The sequence below is a fragment of the Acinonyx jubatus genome, chromosome B4 (assembly GCF_027475565.1).
Source record: "Acinonyx jubatus isolate Ajub_Pintada_27869175 chromosome B4, VMU_Ajub_asm_v1.0, whole genome shotgun sequence".
Lineage (NCBI taxonomy): Eukaryota > Metazoa > Chordata > Mammalia > Carnivora > Felidae > Acinonyx > Acinonyx jubatus.
In genome coordinates, this window is record NC_069387.1 from 53,419,372 (window position 1) to 53,433,437 (window position 14,066).

At 40.5% G+C, this 14,066-nt stretch overlaps 1 protein-coding gene across 6 annotated transcripts in view; it reads right to left on the reverse strand.

Moving 5' to 3' along the window:
- The window catches only part of LOC113592989 (cationic amino acid transporter 3-like), a 279,152-nt gene extending 274,147 nt beyond the window's left edge, over nt 1-5,005 (reverse strand). For all 6 annotated transcript variants that reach the window (XM_053225960.1, XM_053225963.1, XM_053225962.1 and 3 more), the window contains exon 1: nt 241-5,005. The gene's annotated coding sequence lies outside the window, so the exon portion shown is untranslated. The remainder of the gene's footprint in view (nt 1-240) is intronic.
- Nucleotides 5,006-14,066: the final 9,061 nt, after the last annotated feature.

A 14,066-nucleotide genomic window follows, 5' to 3' on the forward strand; every position in this document is an offset into this window, starting at 1 on the left:
ATAATTTCTCTGGTGTGGAGGACCAAATTACTGTGACCCCTGCAAACCTACCTGCCCTTCCCAACTTGCAGGGCCTCTGGTCTGCAACCCCAATCCACAGTCTATTTATGGTGCCAGTGAAATACCTCCTGTTCAAATCCTACAGGGCTTGGACATCCAGGTGCACTTCATGCCCAGCCTTCTTCCTCTCTGGCTCTGTCTCAGTTTTATTTCTAACCTCAAAAAGGAGAAATCACTTACCCATGGTCTTTTCCTACCTCAGAGGAGAGAGACCTGAGTAGAAAGTGCAAGTCAAACCGAGGGACAGGTAAGGAGGTTGGCCAAGCAGAGTCAGGAGTTGGAGTGGAGCTTAGAGAGTGTCAGACAGTTGGGGCCCTCAGGAGGTGGGGCCCTGGGGAGGCAGGACCCTAGGGAGGTGTGGCTTCTGGGGTTCCTATCTTGCTAAGGCCAGGGCAAGGAAAGGATGGGAGATGATGGACGTGGCTTAGCTGGAATCCTGGAGGAAAGCTGGAGGTGGGCAATGGAAGACTAATGGGATCCTGTCTGGGTAAGTGGGTGGAGTGAGGACTTAAATGGGACTTTGTTCAGGACTTTGTGACAGCAAGATGTGAATTTAGAAGTAAGAAAGCTTCCTGGGGTCCGGGGTATGGAGGAGGTCCTGGTTGGCAGGAGGAGAGTGTAGGGAGCTACTTGGAGTCAGCCTGTGGTGATTTGGAGGCCAGTTCTATATCCAGCTAAAGAGAACACTCAGGAGTCCTTTAAACAAGGATAGAAGCACCCTCCCCAGCCATCTCTTCCAAAATCTCCTACTAGGTTCCTCTACCAACACCATTTATCCTACTGCCTCACCTATGTTTCCCATCACTGTATGAATAAAACTAAAAGAGAATTGGCTTAAGATTCACTAGGAGGTATTTCCTGAGACAATCTCTCAGTATTCATAGCACATTCTAACTGAATATGCATTGAGCATGGTGCTGGAGGAATAAAGAAAAAGATACAGTCCTTGCCTAGAGAGCTTCCTGCTCTAGGCATTCAAAACATAGAGCTTCCAAGACCCTGGAATAGTGACCAAAGGAAGGTACCTCCTCCTTCCCATAACATTAATCTTCAAACTGAAGCAAGACTTATCAGAGATGGAGAAGATGGAGCCTACTTAGAGTCTGGACTGAATACACAAATGATGGACCCAAGAAGCCATTAGTCTCAGGAAGAAGGGGCACTACTGCCTCTACTTGACAGTGTTGAAATCCCCCCCCATACCCGAAATTACATCCCAGATAGGTCCCCTATACCCTAAATTGTCTCTGAGAGGTCAGCAGAATCCTTGACTCTGCAGATTCTGCATCCCACCTTTTGCAACCTCTATCTGTCCCTTCTCACTGCCTCCCCCTGTGGTCCCCACCACCTCCTTTTCCTTCTCTGTCTGCCTTTCCCTCCCTCTCTGTGTGCACTTCCCTGGCTATTTCCTCAGCCCTGGCCTCATGTTGATGGATCTATCTTTGGCTCTGGGTGTATGGCTTTCAGACCCCCTGAGCCTGGGTCTAACTCTTGTCTCTGAGACAGTGTCTGTCTCTAATATCTCTGGCTTCTGGGTGTCACTTTGTATCTGTCTTTGATCTTTCATTCTGCTCTCTGGATATTCCTCTTTTTCCTCTCTTTTGTCTCTGGGTATGTCTCCCTGTCTGTTCCACTGCCCACTGTCTCTGTTGACTCTGTGTCTTGATCTATTGGACTCTATAGGGTGCTAAGACTGGCTCGCCTTATTGATCCCATCTGTCAGTCTTGGCTTGAATTTACTGGACATTTCTGTCCCTGTATCCATTCTTCCTTCTTCTGCCTCCCACTGCCACCCTGTGGTTACAAGTGTAGGCTGGCATGGAGGGTGGGAAGGGGACTTTGCCGGCAGCACTTTGAGTGGAAGATGGCTGGTTGGCAGGTTAGCCTGTAGCTTAGGCTCTGACTGAAGCACTCTCCTCACAGCACATTCTCTAGGACTCCAGATGTGGGTTGCCTCCCTTCCTGCCATGATGGCCGGTCATTTCTTGAGGTTTTGTCCTCCCCCCTCCCCCAGCCCATCAATTGGGAGCCACTGGAAATTCTGGAAGGGCACTAAAGGTCCCCTTTTACTTGGTATCAATGTGTCTGGAGCATTCTGTAAGAAGAGAAGTGAGGAGAGGCAGGAGGCCCACTGGAGGTGCTTTGCTGGAGGGGAGTGGGGTGTGAATACAGAAAGCCTGTAATCTTTGCCTCTGCACCCTGGACAACAATTGCCCATTGCCCATGGGCTCCTTGCACCCCTCAGATAGGAACACATGGGCAACCAGTCTAGGGAAGAGATAGGAAAGGGACCAGAAATTATGTGTATCCCTCTTTTATTCCCTCTCAGCACCTATAACCCTTCTTATACATAGGAAGCTCTCAAAGTCATTGGATTTTATTTCACCAGGTCTCTCAAAACTAAAGCAGTGGAACCCAGTCTCTTTCAATATTCCCTCCCCTCCCCACACTTGCTCACTCCCCCAGCAATTAGTAGCTGCTGCCAGGACAGTCCCCTGCCAAACTTTCAAGCACCCCAGTGACCATGGGTCCCCAGCTAAAATCCCAGTCAATCCCCTCCTCTTGCCTCCTTTACTTGGTGCCCACCCTCCACCTCCCCTCCTCTTGCCCACTCAACGCAACTTGACCCCATGGGTGTCTCCCCAAAGTCAGGAAGTCACTAATGAGCATTGAGTAGTAGAAGCGGAGGGCCAAGGGCAGCCTGGTGGGTGGGAGGGATTCCAGAGCTAGTAGATAAGTCCTGTCAGCATTTTTCAAATATGCCTTTTCCCTCCATCATCCCTGTCTCTAACCTCCTAGCTCATGCTAATCCATCTCACTGCTGAGGCTGATGGACTGAGTTTATCTGCAAATTTGCAGAAGCCTAGATGAATAATGCCTGTTCTACTCCAGATCTATTTTCTCCAGGAATGCCATTAGCCCCTGCTGTCTGTGTTTGAAAACTCCCAGGTAGTTTTCAAAGGGTATCTAAGGCTGTAGATGGAACCCAAGGAGAAAGAGAAATTGCTCTTTTGGGTCAATATCTTGATCTCAGCCCTTGTCTCCACTGCATATCCCCCAAAGCAGAACTTAAAATGTCAGGTAATGGCAAAGAGGGTGAAATCTCAAGAAGACTCCCAGCCTTAGGAGGTCACGAGTGGCTCCAGAAACCAGGTGAGATGGCGAGAAGATGAGGTAGAAGAAACAAACATCATTTCTCCTGAAATGTGCAATTTCCACCAGCGGGGAAGGACCACTATGCTATGGGCTTGAGCAGAACCTTGTCAGCAGTGATGTGGGAAGAGCTCTGCATCCATAAGAAGCTGGCAGACAATGGCTCTCCCTGCAGAGCTGGCCCTGGGTCCTGGGGCTGCTCAGGCTGGGGGAGTCTTTGGCTCCAGCAAGAACCCATGAATTTCTGAATTCAGGAAACTCCTCTTAGCGTTCTTTCCACTGCCATCCCTTATTCCCTTTGGCTACTGAAATGCCATCACTCCAGCCCCCTTCCCTTTCCTAGTCCCCAACACTGGAGGTGCTGGCGTAGAAGGGTTGTGTGGCTTTTTGGTGTCATACAAAATGTTTTTTAAATAGCTCTTCTTAAAAATGTGACCCATACAATAAATGACCTCACCTGAACCAGACTACAAATTGGTGGAATTTATGTCTTCCAAGTCTAAGGACAAGATGCAAATTTGCTCTCACTTTTAGCTTGATGTGTTTGAGTTGACATGTTCAATGTTAATCATTGTTGCTACCAAGATGATTTAATTGAAGATCATTTTGACAGCTGGAATTCTAAAGTAAACCTAAAAATATTTTCAACATTAAAAAGGAGAAATTTTCTAAAATTTTCATATAAATCTATCTCAGGTTAATGTGAACTTAAAAAAAATAATGGGTAAGATGATGCAGTATTTGCAGTATTTTTTGAAACATAATATTTTTTTTCTTTTTAAAACAGATAAAATTCTTTGCTACAACCTATTTCTAATGTCAGTATTTTATAACAACTAAAATAAATTATCCACATCTGTTTGATACCATAATTTAGTCTTCCTTTTCTTTTGCAAGAAAATGTGCTTTATTTTTTATACCTTCATTTTATGGGAACTACAAGAAATTTTAATAAACAAAAAGTATAAATACAAACTGTTGTTCCTTTCTTTTCCCTTAGTATAATAACTAGCTGTGAGAAATATTTTATTTATTTATCAGAAAACAATCTGAATTTTTCTTATCTTCACTATAACTGATGTTAAAATGTTGCTAAACTAAAATGGAAATTAGTTAAACATCAAGATAATTAAACAATAATTCAATTAATGACCTTTCCCCATTTCCTCTGGGAGCTTGAGTTCCAGTCTGTTCTTCACTTTGCCTTCCCTAAAGGGAAACTAACTTTCATAATATACAGGAAGATCTTGACCCTGGAAAATGAATGAAAGGTCTTTAGGGGACTTCCAGGTAGTCTCATGATCCACCTAGTTGCTAATTCATTCAGGGCATTTATATTAAGCACTCATTACTAACTGGAGACTGGGGATACAAAGGGAAGCTAGTAATAATCCTTGAGATTAAGGAGTTTATGGGTTGAAGGTGGGGGACAGGTTGATATAAGTCTAAATCCAGGGAATGACAAGGTGTTACTGGAACATATAGAAAGGACACATAGGTCAGTCTTAAGGACATTCAATAAAGATTCTTAGGGGAGGTGATGGCTTGTTGAAACCAAAGGTCTGTGAGGATTTAGCTAGGGGAAATTAGTTGGAGGAAAAGCCTCACAGAAAAAGTTATGTGAAAATGTTAAGAAAGAACATACCATATCCTGGGGTCTGCCAGTGTAGTTCAATGTAGTTAGAGCACAGTGTAAGTGAGATCATGTGAAAATAAGAAGCTACAGAAATAAACAATGGGCTGAAAGCACTAGCTCCTCCTCCCAGAAACATTTTGTTTGGTTGTCTAAGCTAGAAATTAGGCAAAATTGCCAATATTTTCAAAGCACAATAATTATTAGGGTATCAGTAAATATCAATAATTACATGGTAGGTTTTCCCATTTATATAAAATGGCTATTTCCAGAATTTAAAGAATTAAAGGGGGGTTGTAATTACCAGTTTTAGAGTGAGCCATTTAGAGAAATTGTACCTTCTTAATATTATAATACAACCCCAAGGGAAAATATCATTTGAGACAGTAAATGCAATAGTAAATAGCAAAATAATGAAAAATAGTGAATAATGAGAATATAGTAAAAAACATTTCTTAAAAAATTAACCATTTCTTAAAACAAATGAATATTACAAAATGGTGTTAGCAGTTAAATTAATATTGGGAATATTTAATTCAGCCTTCACACATGCTATTTACTGGAAACTTGGGAGGAATGTTCATTTATTTTGACAAAATGGCAAGCAACTTGCTATAATACTGGGAATTTTAGCTGAGGTCAAAATTGTAAATGGAAATAACTTCTCAGTGAATAATTCACTAGTATTTCTTTGCTTTAATATGTCATGAATAATGTGCTTCCAAAATATACAATCTTGGATTGCTAAGCAAAAGGTGGGGAAAGATAATATTGCCTAAAGCATAAGAGTTTAAAAACTGTCCCTATGCCATATTTCTCTCAGGAATGAATAGTGAAAACTGAGGCAGTTCATTTATTCTGAGACTGCTCTGTCCTGTGAGAACTCTGGTCTGTGTTTAGACAATTTGCCAAGCTTCTCTTGGTAATCCATCTTCTTTACTTTGTTTTGATTTCCTTCTCTTTCTTTCTTTCTTTCTTTCTTCTTTCTTTCTTCTTTCTTTCTGTCTTCTCTTTATCAAATCTACATGGAAAAACTACATTCAGGTGTAGTGACAGTAAAATAAAACCTTGGAATCAGAGACATGTTTATGCTTCTGAATCACAGCCCAAACCAGTATGCAAGGACACTAAGTGTAAGCTGCTGGGCACCTGTAGTTCACATTCTCAGGATCAGGCACAGGCTCAGGACGCAGTCTCTCGGCTTGACTTCTGCTGGCAGAGTACAAACTCTCCCAGCTGGGCCACCCCTAGTCAGTAAACCACTAGGAGAGTGAGAGCATGGAGGTAGTGCAAATTCCTTTCACAGTGGGAAGTTTGTGGTGTTGGGGGTGGCTTCGTGGGTATTACCTGTGCTGAGCAAATAGGCTGGAGCACAGAGTTCCACCTCTTTCCCAACCCAAAGACAGTGGCTCTGTAGGTACCCTGTCACCTCTCTCCATGTCCTTCTTCCAGATCCATCTTTAGCTCTTACTAACCGCCCCTCACCCCCACGTACTTTTTTTTTTTAATTTAAATTTTAGTTAATATACAGTGCAATATGGGTTTCAGGAGTAGAATTTAGTGATTTATCACTTACATACAACACTCAGTGCTCACCCCAACAAATGCCCTCCTTAATACCATCACCCATCTACTAAACATCTCCTTCCATCAACTTACAGTTTGTTCTCTATCATTAAGAGTATCTTGTGGTTGGTTTACCTCTCTTCTTTCCCATATGTTCATCTGTTTTGTTTCTTACGTTCCATATATGAGTGAAATCATATGGTATTTTTCTCTCTCTGATTGACATATTTCACTTAGCATAATGCATTCTAGCTCCATCCATATCATTCCAAATAACAAGATTTTATTATTTTTGATGGCTGAGTTATATTCCATTTTATATGTATATATGTGTGTGTGTGTATATATATGTGCATATACGTGTATATGTAAATATGTGTGTATGTGTATATATGTGTATATATATACACATATGTGTACACATATGTATATGTATATATGTATATATGTGTGTGTGTATATATATGTATATATGTGTGTGTGTATATATATATATATATATATATATGCATACCACATCTCTTTATCCATTCATCAGTTGATGAACATTTGGCCTCTCACCATAGTTTGGCCATTGTTGATGATGCTGCTATAAACATCAGGGTGCATGTAGGCCTTTGAATCTATATTTTTGTATCCTTTGGGTAAATAACTAATAGTGCAATTGCTTAAGGATAGGGTAGTTCTACTTTCAGTTTTTTGAGGAACCTCTATACTGTTCTCCAGAGTGGCTGCACCAGTTTGCATTCCCACCAGCAGTGCAAGAATGTTCCCCTTTCTCCACTCCTTGCTAACACTTACTGTTTCTTTTAGCCATTCTGACATGTGTGAGGTGGTATCTCATGGTTCTTTTGATCTGCATTTCCCTGATAATGAGTGATGTTGAGCATCTTTTTGTGTGTCTGTTATCCATCTGGGTGTCTTCTTTGGAAAAGTATCTATTCATGTCTTCTGTCCATTTCTTAACTGGGTTGCTTGTTTTTTGGGTATTGAGTTTGATAAGTTGTTTATAGATTTTGGATACTAACTCTTTATCAGATATGTCATTTGCATATTTCTCTCATTCCATAGACTGCCTTTCAGTTTGTTGATTGTTCTTTTTTTTTAACCTTTATTTACTTTTGAGAGAGAGAGAGAGAGAGAGAGAGAGAGAGAGAGAGAGGAACAGAGAGAGAGGGAGACACAGAATTCAAAGCAGGCTCTGAGCTGTCAGCATAGAGCCTGATGTGGGGTCCTAACTCTCGAACCGTGAGATCATGACCTGAGCCAAAGTTGGATGCTTAACCGACTGAGCCACCCAGGCACCCCAGTTGATTGTTTCTTTTGCTGTGCAGAAGCTTTTTATCTTGATGAAGTTCCAATAGTTCATGTTTGCCTTTGTTTCCCTTGCCTTTGGAAACATTTCTAGTAAGAAGCTGTGGCCGAGATCAAAGAGGTTACTGCCTATATATTCTGGGATTTTGATGGTTTCCTATCTTACGTTTAGTTCTTTCCTCCATTTTGAATTTATTTTTGTGTATGGTGTAAGAAAGTGGTCCAGTTCCATTCTTCTGCATGTTGCTGTCCAGTTTTTCTAACACCATTTGTTGAAGATACTATCTTTTCCCACTAGATACTCTTTCCTGCTTTGTTGAAGATGAATTTCCCATATGGTTGTGGGCCCACTTCTGTGTTTTCTATTCTGTGCCATTGATCTATCTGTTTTTCTGCTAGTATCATACTGTCTTGATGATTATAGCTTTGTAAAATAACTTGAAATCCAGAATATGATGCTTCCATTTTTTTTTCAGGATTGCTTTAGCTATTTGGGGTCTTTTGTGTTCCATACAAATTTTAGGATTGTTTGTTCTAGGTGCCCCCATACTTTTCTTGCTTTCAGATATTAGAGACTGTGTGGTGCCCCTTGGACCAAGTTCTTAGTACCTCACAAGTTTCACCTTAGGCATAGGGAGGAGGAGGGGAGAACAAGTTGTTAGGAGGAACCCCAAAACTGCCTGAACCAAACTCTGGTCCTAGTTATGGCAGAGCAGACAAGAGGACTTAAAACTAGTGATACTTGGTCAGAAAATTCACCCTCCTTTCTTAATTAGTGTATTGAATTCAGCTTCCAGATAGATGCTAGGTCCTTAGTTCATTTTAAATAATTGATAAGACCTTATGTTGTTTCCTATGTCTAGTAAGAGACATAGATAGATTAAATGCAATTGGGGAATGCTTTTTTGATTATAGTGAATAATCAGACAAAATATATACATATATACATTCCAAAAAGGACTATTCTGTTGATATAAAGTAAACATAAGTGATCACTGAAGTCACAGAAATAGTGCAAGAAGTGCGAGAGTTGTTTTCAAACTTGTAATCCTTAGGTGTGTATTTTCCATTTTTGCACTAAGCAAACACCTGTGATCCAGACTGTATTAAGGGCTGATTAGTCAGTTATAAACAGACAGATAAATATATGACAGAGACCATAAATGCCTTTCCTAACCTCTAAGAAAAATTTCCTGGGCATCTGGGTAGCTCAGTCGGTTAAGCATCTGACTCTTGGTTTCAGCTCAGGTCATGATCTCACTGTTCATGAGTTCAAGCCCCACATCAGGCTCCACGCACTGACAGTGCAGAGTCTGCTTGGGATTTTATCTCTCTCTCTCTCTCTTTTTCTCTCCTGCTTTCTCTTTCTCTCTCTCTCTCTGCCCCTTTCCCATTCACTCTCTCTCTTTCAAAATAAATAAACTTAAAAAAATAAAAATAAAATAAGGAAAAATCCCTGTTATTCCTTTTCATAAGACCTTGTTGTTTTTTTCAGGCGTTTATCACACTCTGTACTTTTTCAACACTTGTCATCTTTTTTGTCTATTTCTCACTAAGAAAAACTCTATATTTTAATGAGGAAAAGAATTAATGGTAAATAAATACATTGTATAGGAATAAATTTACTGGTGGGACAAAAATTTCCTAATAATATGATCTATACCTGAAAGTATCATGTGGAGACCTATGTTAACAATATATCTTTAATTAATATTCATAATGCTCCTACTTCTACATGTCTACCCATCGTCTCTTTCTCTACAACTGTATACCATGAATGAAAGTTATTTAACAGTTCTCTAGCTCTGTGTTAAGCCCTGTGGAGAGAATATAAAAATATACAGGGCACAGTCTTACCACCCCAGAAGCTTACAGTTGAGTGAGGGAGAAAGGGAAGACACAGGGTAACCACAACTGAAGACAGTGTGGGAAAAGACAGCTATGGTTAAGACTGAAACAAAGGATTAGAGGATATCAAAGGAAATAAATTGTTTCTGATACAGATTACCCAGGAAGGTGTGAACAGAGGTAACATTTAAACTGGACTGTGATGACTGTGTAGGATATCAGTACTCAGAGACTGAAAGCATGTTTTTCCAAGGGAAAAACACAGTTACTAGGAAGGATTTCTTGACTTTGGGCATCATTTGATACTGAATTTCTGTTCAACATGAGAGACTGAAAAGCAAAGACCAGTGAAATTCAAAGTAAAACTGCAGAAGCTGGAGGTTATGAATACAAAAGACAGGAGCCAGGACCTGTGTCCCATATCAGGTTCCATTTATCCCCACTTCTCTTGTACCTGGTCTTCTTGAAGGGGTATGGGGTTCAAATGGTACAGGGTACCCATTATGCCTCCATCTATATGTCTCTCCTCTCCTGTCCCCATCTACTAAGTCCTTTCTTAATGAAATGATTTCTTAATCTCATTAATGAGGAGAGAGCAAAATACAGACAAGCATTAAGTACACAAATTAAGTCAGGAAATTTGCATACCCAGGGAAAGGGAGAAACCCTTTTTATGTCCATCATTATAGCAAATGTTCCTCATCTTCTGATGCTGTATGTCAATAAATATCTGTATTTCCTCCTTCTCTGGAAAAGAGATGTTGTGAAATATCAGATGTAAAGTAAAGTTTGTCACAAAAATCCCTCATAAAAAAGTCTCCCAGCTACTGGCATTGGAAGGTAGGGGAGGGGGTTCCTGTGTTCTGTCTGCTTTTAAACCAAGTGCAGATCATCCTGTCTCCTACTTCCAGGACTTTTGCTGAAGATTTTCTAAAGATGTAAACAGAGACACTCAGCTCCTCTTACCATCCCAGCTTCTGTCAAAGTTCATTGTTTTTTTTTATGAAATTAGTTCCACAAATGACCAGTTTTTCACAATCTCAACTCTAGATTCCTAAATTAGTATAACATTTAATTCTCCTCTTTCTGAGATGGCTCAAATAGAGTCCCACTTGAAAGCAAAGAAGTAAATAAAATGTCTTCTCTTAGTACCTTCCATGAGGGGTTCTAGGAGAGAGGAGGTGGTTACATGAGTGTTGTGCATGCAAGGGCAGCTGTGAATTAGGCTAGAAAGTAAAAGACAAGAGATGATTGCCTTGAGGCTGCTGTTTCTCTTTCTCTGCAAACCTCTTTTGATTGTAGCATATTTATAGGGGCTCCAAGTAACCCAGAATCTTAGCCATAATCTTCCAAGAAAGAAAACTCATTGATGTTTCCTAGAGAAGTAATGAAAAGTGAATATCAGGGTTTGGTATAAAAAGACCAACCATGGCCAAGAGTGGAAGGCAGCTAGTTCTTTATACCCCATTGAACTCCTTCAGGATTTGTACACACACACACACACACACACACACACACACACACACATATGTACATACCATACCCAAAAAGTCTAACAAACATCCTCATGTGTATAGACCTACCGAGAAAAACATACCCACTACTTGGTGCACATTCCATTCAGATTAAAACACATGTGTCCATATAGTAGGCACACACACATGACTTTGGCTGTGGTACTTTATGAATATATTTACCCAGTTGCACTCTTTCCAAGCTCTTGACTGCAGGGTAGTGCACAGTGAAGGTGAATAAGAGAATGTTTGAATATAATCTTACATGTCTCATTGAGTGTGTGTCTGACTACATGCCACAAAAGAAATAGAAGTTGTTTTCTAATTATTCACTATTTGTAATTATCCACTGCCTTTAAATTATCTCTATGCCATCAAGTTTCAATGATCATCTATCCTTACTGATCTGTTACTTTATGCAGACTATGTATAGCTCAGGGATTGGCAACAGGAGACTTTGCTCAAAGTTGATACAAATCCTAGCTTCACTACTCACTTGGCACAAATTACTTAACCTCTCTGAGCCTTATTTTCAACTTTAGTAAAGTGAGCATAACAATATTCACTCATAGAAATTCTGTATTTAGTAGGTGATTATGTACAGTATTTGGAGAAAAGTATAGGGCATAGTACTGAACAAATGGTAACTATTACTATCATCACCATTTTGGGGGCATTGGAGATATAAAGAAGTAATACATAAAAAAAGTTTTTCTTTTCCCTTAAGAGGTTTTTAAACCTCATCAATGAGACAAGATAAATACATGGAGAGAGAAGCACATGAAAACCTAAAGCTCTTATTTCAATCCTAACATACAATTTATTCCCCTAAGTCCAAGCCCTATTTTAAAATTGTTAGCAGATTTCAAGGGCACCTGGGTGGCTCAATCGGTTAAGCGTCCAACTTCGGCTCAAGTCACGATCTCACTGTCTGTGAGTTCGAGCCCCACGTCGGGCTCTGTGCTGACTGCTCAGAACCTGGAGCCTGTTTCAGATTCTGTGTCTCCCTCTCTCTCTGACCCTCCCCCGTTCATGCTCTGTCTCTCCCTGTCTCAAAAATAAATAAAACGTTAAAAAAAATTTAAAATAAAATTGTTAGCAGATTTCAATGCTCTAAAAAGATTTTTTTTTCCTTCTGCCACTCATCATCTCCATACCTCACCACCTTCCATACACCACATATCCACCTCAGCCTTTTATTTTGAGAGTTGACTGAAGATTTCTTGGGATAAAAAAAATTCAATAGTTCATTTTTTAGACTTCCCTGTTTCTAGGTAGGAGCCCATCTTAGTATTCCAAAGCCAAGTGAGACAGCCATGTCCTCGGTCAAAGATACTGCACCCTCTCATCTCCCCCCATTACCCTCTAATCTCAGAAAATTCTTCCTTATGTTCAATCTCAATCTATTTTCCTTCAATATTGGTCTCTCTATCACTCATTCTGATTGTGAATGAGGTACACAGACCCTCAAAGGCTGAAGAAAATTCTCAAATGATCCCTGGTAACATTATTACATTGTTTATCAGTCCAGAGGTCTGGAATTATGTTCTCATATATTTTGTTATTAACTCATTAAAAATCATCAAAAGATCCCTTAAAGAGCATTAATTTGGTTGTTACCAGGGTATGCCACTAACACAATCATCTGGTCTCTCCTTAAACTTTTGAAAGATGAAAGGATCCTAATTTCTATGACAGTAAGTTAAGAACTCCTATTTCAATCCCCCCAACCTCCATAGTCTCTTCAATCAGTATCATCGCCTTATCACTCATTTCATTAAGGGACAGTACAAGCTGAGGTTGAGCATGACTGATATGACCTCCACAGTCCCTTTCAGGCCATCACATGAAGTAGTGGTGTAACAGAATTGGCAGCAGTGGACCCATGCAATGCTTGCCCCTGGGTAGCCCCTGAGGTCCAGTCACGCTCCAGCATGGGCACAGCAGAGATTTTCCCAAAGTGGGCATAGTGCCAAACCCTGGCACAGTGACTGTTGTGGGAGGCCAGGAAACAGGAGGGCAGCCAGGGCCCACATTTCTCCCTCTTCCCCAAATTAAATTTCCCTGGCCTAGGTGTCTCCTCTTGTGCTCCCAATTCCAAAGTTTTCAAACCTTCCTGAGTGCTCCTCTGAGGCCACACACCTATCATTGATTATCTAAGGCCTGTGCTTCTCACACCCCAAAGAGCATACAAATCACTTGGGAGCCTGTTAAAAGCGCACATTCTGACTTAGTCGCTCTGGGTTGAGGTCTGAGATTCTGCATTTCTATGAAGCTCCCAGGTGACACCCACGTTGCTGGCCCATGGACCATTCTTTGAAGAGAAAGATCTAGATGACTGTAGAAGGTGCTACAACTGTCTCCCCAAAAGAGTCTGTCTGTCCACACCCTTCTGTCTGTCTGTCCTCCAGATGGTATGATAATCATATCTTAGCCCTTCCTGATTTAGGAATCTTGCTCCATGGCACAATACACAATACAAACCTAACTCATAAACACCCTTCATGTGTGAAAACACACATCCCGCACAATATTCTTATTCTTTCATGACTCTTAAAGGTGCCTGTAGCATAGAATTACTGTCCCTTTTATTTTCCAATTCACCTGACCCTCTTTTATTTGCCAGTTTTCTCCATAGGCATCCTCCAACAGAAAGTGTCTCTTGATCGATACCTCTTTCTCAGTTTCTACTCCTACCTTCCTTTCCAAAGTAATGATGTCTCCATCCCTGTCCAGTTTCGAATTCCTTCTATTTTCATCTGTTTTTCTCCCCATTTGGGGTATAAATTCTCTCTTCCTAAATAATCTTAGATTCTCTCACAAGATTTTTGCACCAGTCTCAAAAAAGCATGTAAATTTAAAAAAATTAAAAAGTAAATTAAAAAACCCAGAAAATTTACAGACAAACAAACAAAAAAGCATGTAAAGGAGTTGGTAAGTATAGAGGTAAGGAGTTGGTAAGTAAGTATAAGCTAGAG